Below are 6,783 nucleotides of genomic sequence, written 5' to 3'. Positions count from 1 at the left end.
CTTCCTGTTCCCGTCCCCACTCCCATGGTTCGTCTTTTTGCAGTAGTTTGACTAAGGGTCGAACGATTCCTGCGTAGTCGTCCACGAACTGTCGAAGGTAGTTGCAAATCCCTAAGAAGCTCCGAAGGGTCGTGACTGTGGTGGGCGATTTGAGTGCGAGGAGGGCTCCAAGTCTTTTGGTTTGGGGTAACAGTCCCTCAGTGCCGACCTGGAGCCCGAGGTAGTCCACCCTCTTGCGTGCCCACTGTCCTTTTTGTATTGAAATCTTTGCGCCTGCTTCCTTTAACTGACCGAGGGTATGCTGGAGGCTCTCGCGGTGTTCTTCCCATGAGGAGTCCTTGACCAGTATATCGTCGACATAGACGATGGTACCTCGCTCTTTTGCGTCGTCCATTGCCTTGTGTAGGAATATGTTAAAGTCCGCAGGTGAATTTGAGTATCCAAATGGACATCGGTTCCAAGTATACTGTATTCCATTGAATGTAAATGCCAACTTGTATTGATCCGCTTCTTTCACGGGCATGGTCCAGAAGCCATTTGATAGATCCATGGTGGTGAGAATTTTTGCGCCTTTTATTTGGTTGAGATTCTGGTCGATCTCTGCCATTGGCCATCGAGATAGGGGAACCGTTTCGTTGAGTTGCCTATAGTCGATGGTGAGTCGCCACTTGCCTGTGGGTTTCAATACAGGCCAAATCGGTGAGTTGTAGGTTGAGTTGCATTCTCGAATTATATTCTTCTTGAGTAGGTTCTCCAAGGTTTCTTGGATTGATTCGTAGGCAGCCAGTGGAATCTTGTATTGTTTCACATATACCGCTGGCGCTCCTTTCAGTGTGGGAATAGATACCACGTGTAGGTCGGTTTTGCCGCAATCATAGGGGTCTTCTGAGAACAGGGAGTGGTATTTGTGGAGCAGTTGACGAAGCTCATTTCGTTGAGTGTCGGTCTCGAGGGCGTCCGCTGCTTCAATTTGTTGTGCGATTTGTTCTTCTATTAGGGAGACTCCTTGTCCTGGGTCTGGGTCCAAGGCCTTCGTGGTTTCGGGCGGCTCGGTTGAAAGTTCCTTTTGCGTTACTATCGGTTGAGTTGCCTTGGCTTCATCCGAGGGTAATACGCTCTTGCCCTTGTGTTCTCCTTCATCGGTTTGCAGTTCGTAGGTTTGGCCTCCAGGGGGCGGTATATACTCCATGAGGGGATGGTCATTTGGTGGTACTGACTCTAAGTCGGCTTCCTTTCGGTCTTCTCTCAGTCTGTTAGTCATTAGCTGAGTGATTCGAATACCTGCTGGGTCCTCGTCTTCGTTCCTGATTGTCGTTGATAGGACGTTGAGCTCTTGTGTTATCCCTTGGATTCCCGTGGAGTCTCTCATAACGTCTTCATCTTCTGAGTCCCTTAGTTGCTCCGGCATTGATTGTGCCCAAATTTGTCGGGATTCAAGGTTCATAATGGGTTTCAGGCGATTCATTAGTTCTATCCCAATGATCAACTCTTTTCCGGGGCTCCGTACGACATATAGGGGATGGTTCATGTTGATTTTGTTGAACGTCAACTTCGTCATAACTTTGCCCAATGGTCGCATGTGGGTCCCTTCACATCCTGAGTAGGTAAGTTTACTTGGCATCATCTGTAGTGTTTCATTCTTCCTCTGGAGGGCAGTCTGGAGTTCGTCAAATAATTCTCTGGATATCATGGATATTTCTGCTCCAGTATCACAAAGGCCCTGGCTAGTCAGGGTGTCTTGCAGTATTACTTCCACGTGGACTCGTCCGACTGGTCCTACGGGAATCAATTCCCCCAGATGGTACCCTTTTCCCTCTGGTACCACTTCGATGATTGCTTCTGGGCTTCTTGTCTTCCCTACGTTCACTTGGGCTACCTTTGCGCTGGGTGTGTCCTCCTCCGGTGTGGGTATAGTTGGTAGTCTTCCCTTCGCTATTTGCATGGGAGTCTTCATACTCCCTAGGAGCTCTCTTTCCATCCTAATGTGGTGAGCATATCGATTCCTGTTAGCTAACGGTGGTCTATGCTCTATTGTTAGTGGAGGCGGCAGTAGGGGACGATATGGTGACTGGTTTGGTGGGCGTCGGCCTCCGCGGGGTAGGTATGGCCCGTCACTCGCTTTTCCTCCTCCATAATTCCAGCCTCCGCCCTCTTCTGCATTCCATGGTGGTGGCGGCTGAGAGTGCCAGGTTCCCCTTGACTCGTTCCTCCCCCCACGTGGAACGCTATTCAGCGTGTTGTGGCCGGGTGTTGGTTCCATTGGGTTAGGCGCCCTCTCCTGGGGGAATTCATGTCCACCCCGTGTGGCGCTAATATTATTCCTTGGAGATTCGCTTCCCTCCAGATCGAGGCATTCTTTATCTCTGGTGACGATGTGGGTTTTGGCTATGCTAGTGGTTTTCCGTCCGTTCACCCAGGCCGTGTGGGCCTTGCTTTCAATCTGGCGTAGGGAGGCAGTCTCGGGGTCCAACATCATTCCTACTATTCTCACTATTTCAGGTCTCAATGATTGAAAGAACATCACTTTTAAAACTGTCTTATCTCCCTGGGCATTGTCCCCGTCCCCTGCGTAATATGCTTTCTTAAGGCGTAGGAGATAATCTCGTGGGTCTTCGTCTACACGCTGGGTCATCAACTTTGCCGCGTTCAATCCTTCGGATAGTGTGGAGTATTCCCCAAATCTCTTAACTACTGCTCGGCTCAATTGTTTAAAGTCACTCTTCACCCTATTTGGCAGGGAGGCTACCCATGGTCTGGCGGGTTCATGTAGGCTCCTTGATAATAAACATGCCTTTTCTGCTGATTTACCCAGACCCCGGATCTTAGCCTCCTGTTCTACTGTAGCTATGTAAGTGTGTATGTCCCTGTTCTTGTTATGTGGATCGAAGTAGGGAATTCTCACGAGTGCTTTGTCCATTAGTTTTAGTGTCTTACTGTTAAAAGTGTGTTGTTCGTCATCAGTGGTGTCGGTTCCTGAGGAGTGCTCACCTGAGCTACCCTTGTCTCTACTATCACTGTTGTCATGTTTCCCGTGTCTGTGTCGTGATCTCCCTCTGTCCGAGGATTCGTATCTGTCCCGTTGCTTGTGTCTCTTGTTTTCCTTACGTGGGTCTTGTGATTCGTGCTTGTGGGTTGGTGTGCGTGGTCTCCTTGAGCGGTGTCTATGTGGTGAGTGTTTTTGTCCTTGTCCTTCATGCTGCCTACTACGTGTGGAGTGCCTGCTAGGTGAGGTGTTGTATTTATGTTTGTCTCGTGCTTCATGGTTATCGGGATTCCTGTCTCTGTCATCTGTGGTGCGGGTGGTTTTGCGTGGGTGATTTTTACGGGTCATGCGTCCCTCTGGTGAGCTTCCTCTGTTACCCCTGTCGTGTTGATAATGTTTACGTGAGGTGCGTCTCTCTGGTGAGCTGTGTCTGTCATCTGCATCATGTCGGTCATGTTTGCGTGAGGTGTGTCTCTCTGGTGAGCTGTGTCTGTCATGTTTACGTGAGGTGCGTCTCTCTGGTGAGCTGTGTCTGTCATGTTTACGTGAGGTGCGTCTCTCTGGTGAGCTGTGTCTGTCATGTTTACGTGAGGTGTGTCTCTCTGGTGAGCTGTGTCTGTTATCCGTGTCGTGTTGGTCATCGTCAGAGGAGTCAGTGTCAGATGAGCCGTCACCACCACGGTGGCTCTGCTTAACATGACTTTTGTAGTGCCTTTTGCACCTGTAACGTGGGTCAACTTGGCTCGGTGATTTCTGCTTATCCCATGGCTCATGCTTGTGTGACGTGCGTCTCTCTGGTGAGCTCCTGTTACCCGTGTCGTGTTGGTCGTGTTTGTGCGAGGTGCGTTTCTCTGGTGAGCTGTCTCTGTCATCTGCATCATGTCGGTCATACTTGCGTAGCGTGCGTCTGCCTGGTGTGCTGTTTAGGTCATGTTTCCCGTCTTGCACCAGCTCCGCCCTTTTCCGCCCTATCATTGCAGTGTATCCTGATGACTTAGGGTTAATTATTTGTCTCTCTCTAACGTTGAGGTGGTCAGCCTCATGTTTTCCCGTTTGTATTATTATTTCCTCTTCTCTCTCCTCGATTTGCGAGGGTGTTACTTCATCAATATTGCTTTGCACAGTAGCCATACTCATTGTGGGATCTGGCCCTGGGCTACGTCCACGTGGCTCGGAGTGTGGTAAATTGTTACTCCCGTATGTGTTCTGTGTATCAGCGTCTGGGTGTTTCACTGGTGCATTTAGTGCGGATTCTTTCTCTCTCACGAGGGCGTGCAGATTTTTTACCTGCTCCATTAAGGACAGTTTCTCTTGTCTTTCCCTTTCAAATTTTTCCTCATTCCATAATCTTTCTCTGTCTGTCTGTGCGAGGAGATACGAGTCTACCCTCGCTATTTCTGCAATTTTTACGTCACGTTTGGCTTTGCCACATTTCATCACGTCCTTAAGTAGTTTCCTTCTGTGGGCCTTAACATCTTCTGTATGGCACCCCTCCCATATATCTCTCTGCTCCGTCTGCTGGCTAGCAGTCCGTCCAGTACGTTTTAACACAAATTCCCGATATTGTTTTTCCATAGATTCCATCTCCTCCTCAGAGGTCCACTCTGTATCAGTGTTATGCGTTGGTGTGTCAACCTCAGAATGCTGTGAATCCTGTGCCATCTCTATTACGTAGTGTGGTTAATAGACTTAAGAGTGTATCTTAATTCTAACCTCTCATGTGCGGCGTGAGTTACTCTAGAATTCCCCTTCAGAGCACTTATAAACAATTGTATCACAGGATGCGTCAGTTCAACTCGAGCAAATAATTTCAGCCCAGCTGTCTTTGTAACACTCTGCTACTCTGGTATTTCCCTTCAGAGCGCGTTTTGTTTTGTTTTACGCCCGTTTACAATCACAAAGCAACGTCAGTTCACAACTCTTTGATTAACACAACAGTGATTCGTTCCTGAATTCATGCACAAACTGTCTGCGAGAAATCCCGGACGAGCCCCCATTATGTTGTATATGTTGGGTGTGAAAATTTTGATGTGTTGTATGCGTGCGTGGGTGAAATTATTATGTTGTATATGTGGGTTATGAATATTCAGTGAAAATAATAATAATCAATCGAAATTTGGCCAAAGGTGTAATTATCCGGAAATACTTTAATCCATGTAATTACGCACATTTAATTATGCCAATTCGAGAGGTAATTGTAGTAATTATGCGAGTGGGTGTAATTATGATAATGCAAGTCGTTATGATAACCAGACCCCGCCTCGGTGACGAGGGTGGGTTATCGATCGGAATAAGGCAATTAATCGTATGCAGTTATGCAGGTGTGGTGTAAGTATACAAGATTAACTTAGATTAACTCGGCCTCGTTGTCTAGGTTCGTCTCATTCTCGCTTATTTAGGTCCCCGGTTCGCCCCGTTATCGCTTTAACATTTACTGAGTATGTGTTAGTGTGTTTATTAAGGTCACCAAGTTCAGATCTCAACGCAGAAGCAGATCTTATGCATAGATTTCAGGAAGGAATCACACAACCACTTCTGTATTAATCAATTTATTACTAATTCAACCTCAACTATGATATAGTATGCGAACTCTCAATCTCGGAACGTCAACACGGCATCAATACAGTATCATCAACGATTGTCTGATTTCACTTGACAACGGCACATGGATCCCGCGTAACGCGATGGTTGTTAGTGAGAGAGAGTCGTTAAAACATGCAAATACTATGCTAAGAAAACCTTAACGTTACTGAATGATTATACGTGAAAGATTATACGGCGATAAAACACAATCAAAACAGTTATGATTCTTAAAGGCACCAATCTCAACAGATACATCGCAGGTTATCTGACAACAGAGTGGCTCGGCGGAAGGAGGTGCCAAGAATCAATTCGTATTGATGGATCTGTTGGGAATTTATGCGATTAAGAGTACAGTCCACTAAATATTAAAGATAATACTCTTACAAATGACGGATGGCCATCACTCGGTCTCGAGTTTTTCTTCACAGCCACGGATGGCTTATGGGTTCGAGTGGGTTTGAGTGGTAAGAGTTGTCTTCAATAGTCAGTGTTCGGAGTCGGTTCTTTATGTCAAACAGATGCCTGGGGGTCGTGTGGTGAGGGGGCGGTGCGCGTCATACGTATTAGTCGCTCCTCTGTCGCCGTGGGGAATTGGTTGGATGCCTGTTGATACGCTGTCGTAGTTCGGAACCCGGTCGGTAGGTGGCGCCCGCAGCTCGCTCGCAGCGCACCGTCGTCCTCTCGTCCAGACCGCGACCCTGGCTACCAGCAGGGGCTTCTGACGCGGCAGGTTGAACTGTCAAGCGGGTCTTGCCCGCCTGCAGAGGCGACGGGGAGCTGCTTGAGTCGAGCCCCGAGAGCCAGCTGAACTCGGCTGAGTCCCAGAAGCTGAAGAGTCGAGCCGACCCGTTAGTCGCAGCTCGGCTGGTGAGTTCGACCCTCTTGGTCGAACTCGGCTGATGAGTCGAGCCGACCCTTCCGGTCGAGCTCGCTCATGAGTCGACCCGTTGGTCGCCCTCGTGATGAGTTGACTCTCCTGGTCCAACTGGTTTCCAATGCTCAGAGTCCTTTCTTTTATGCCGAAAAATCCCTTTGGGTCCTGCCCACAAGGCGGGGTTTTCTTTTGATTTACTGTGTCAGGATCTGTCCGTGTGTAGGTGTGTTCATGTGTGTGTCCGTACGTCCGTGTGTCCTTGTGTGCATCACCCACGATATATCCCGTGGTCATATTCCCTCCATAAAATCCACGAGCAAACAATCAGGTGTTACAAATTGCC

The sequence above is a fragment of the Lampetra planeri genome, unplaced genomic scaffold (genome assembly GCF_965212315.1).
Source record: "Lampetra planeri unplaced genomic scaffold, kcLamPlan1.2.h2 scaffold_1672, whole genome shotgun sequence".
NCBI lineage: Eukaryota > Metazoa > Chordata > Hyperoartia > Petromyzontiformes > Petromyzontidae > Lampetra > Lampetra planeri.
Note: the sequence above shows the minus strand (reverse complement) of the source record.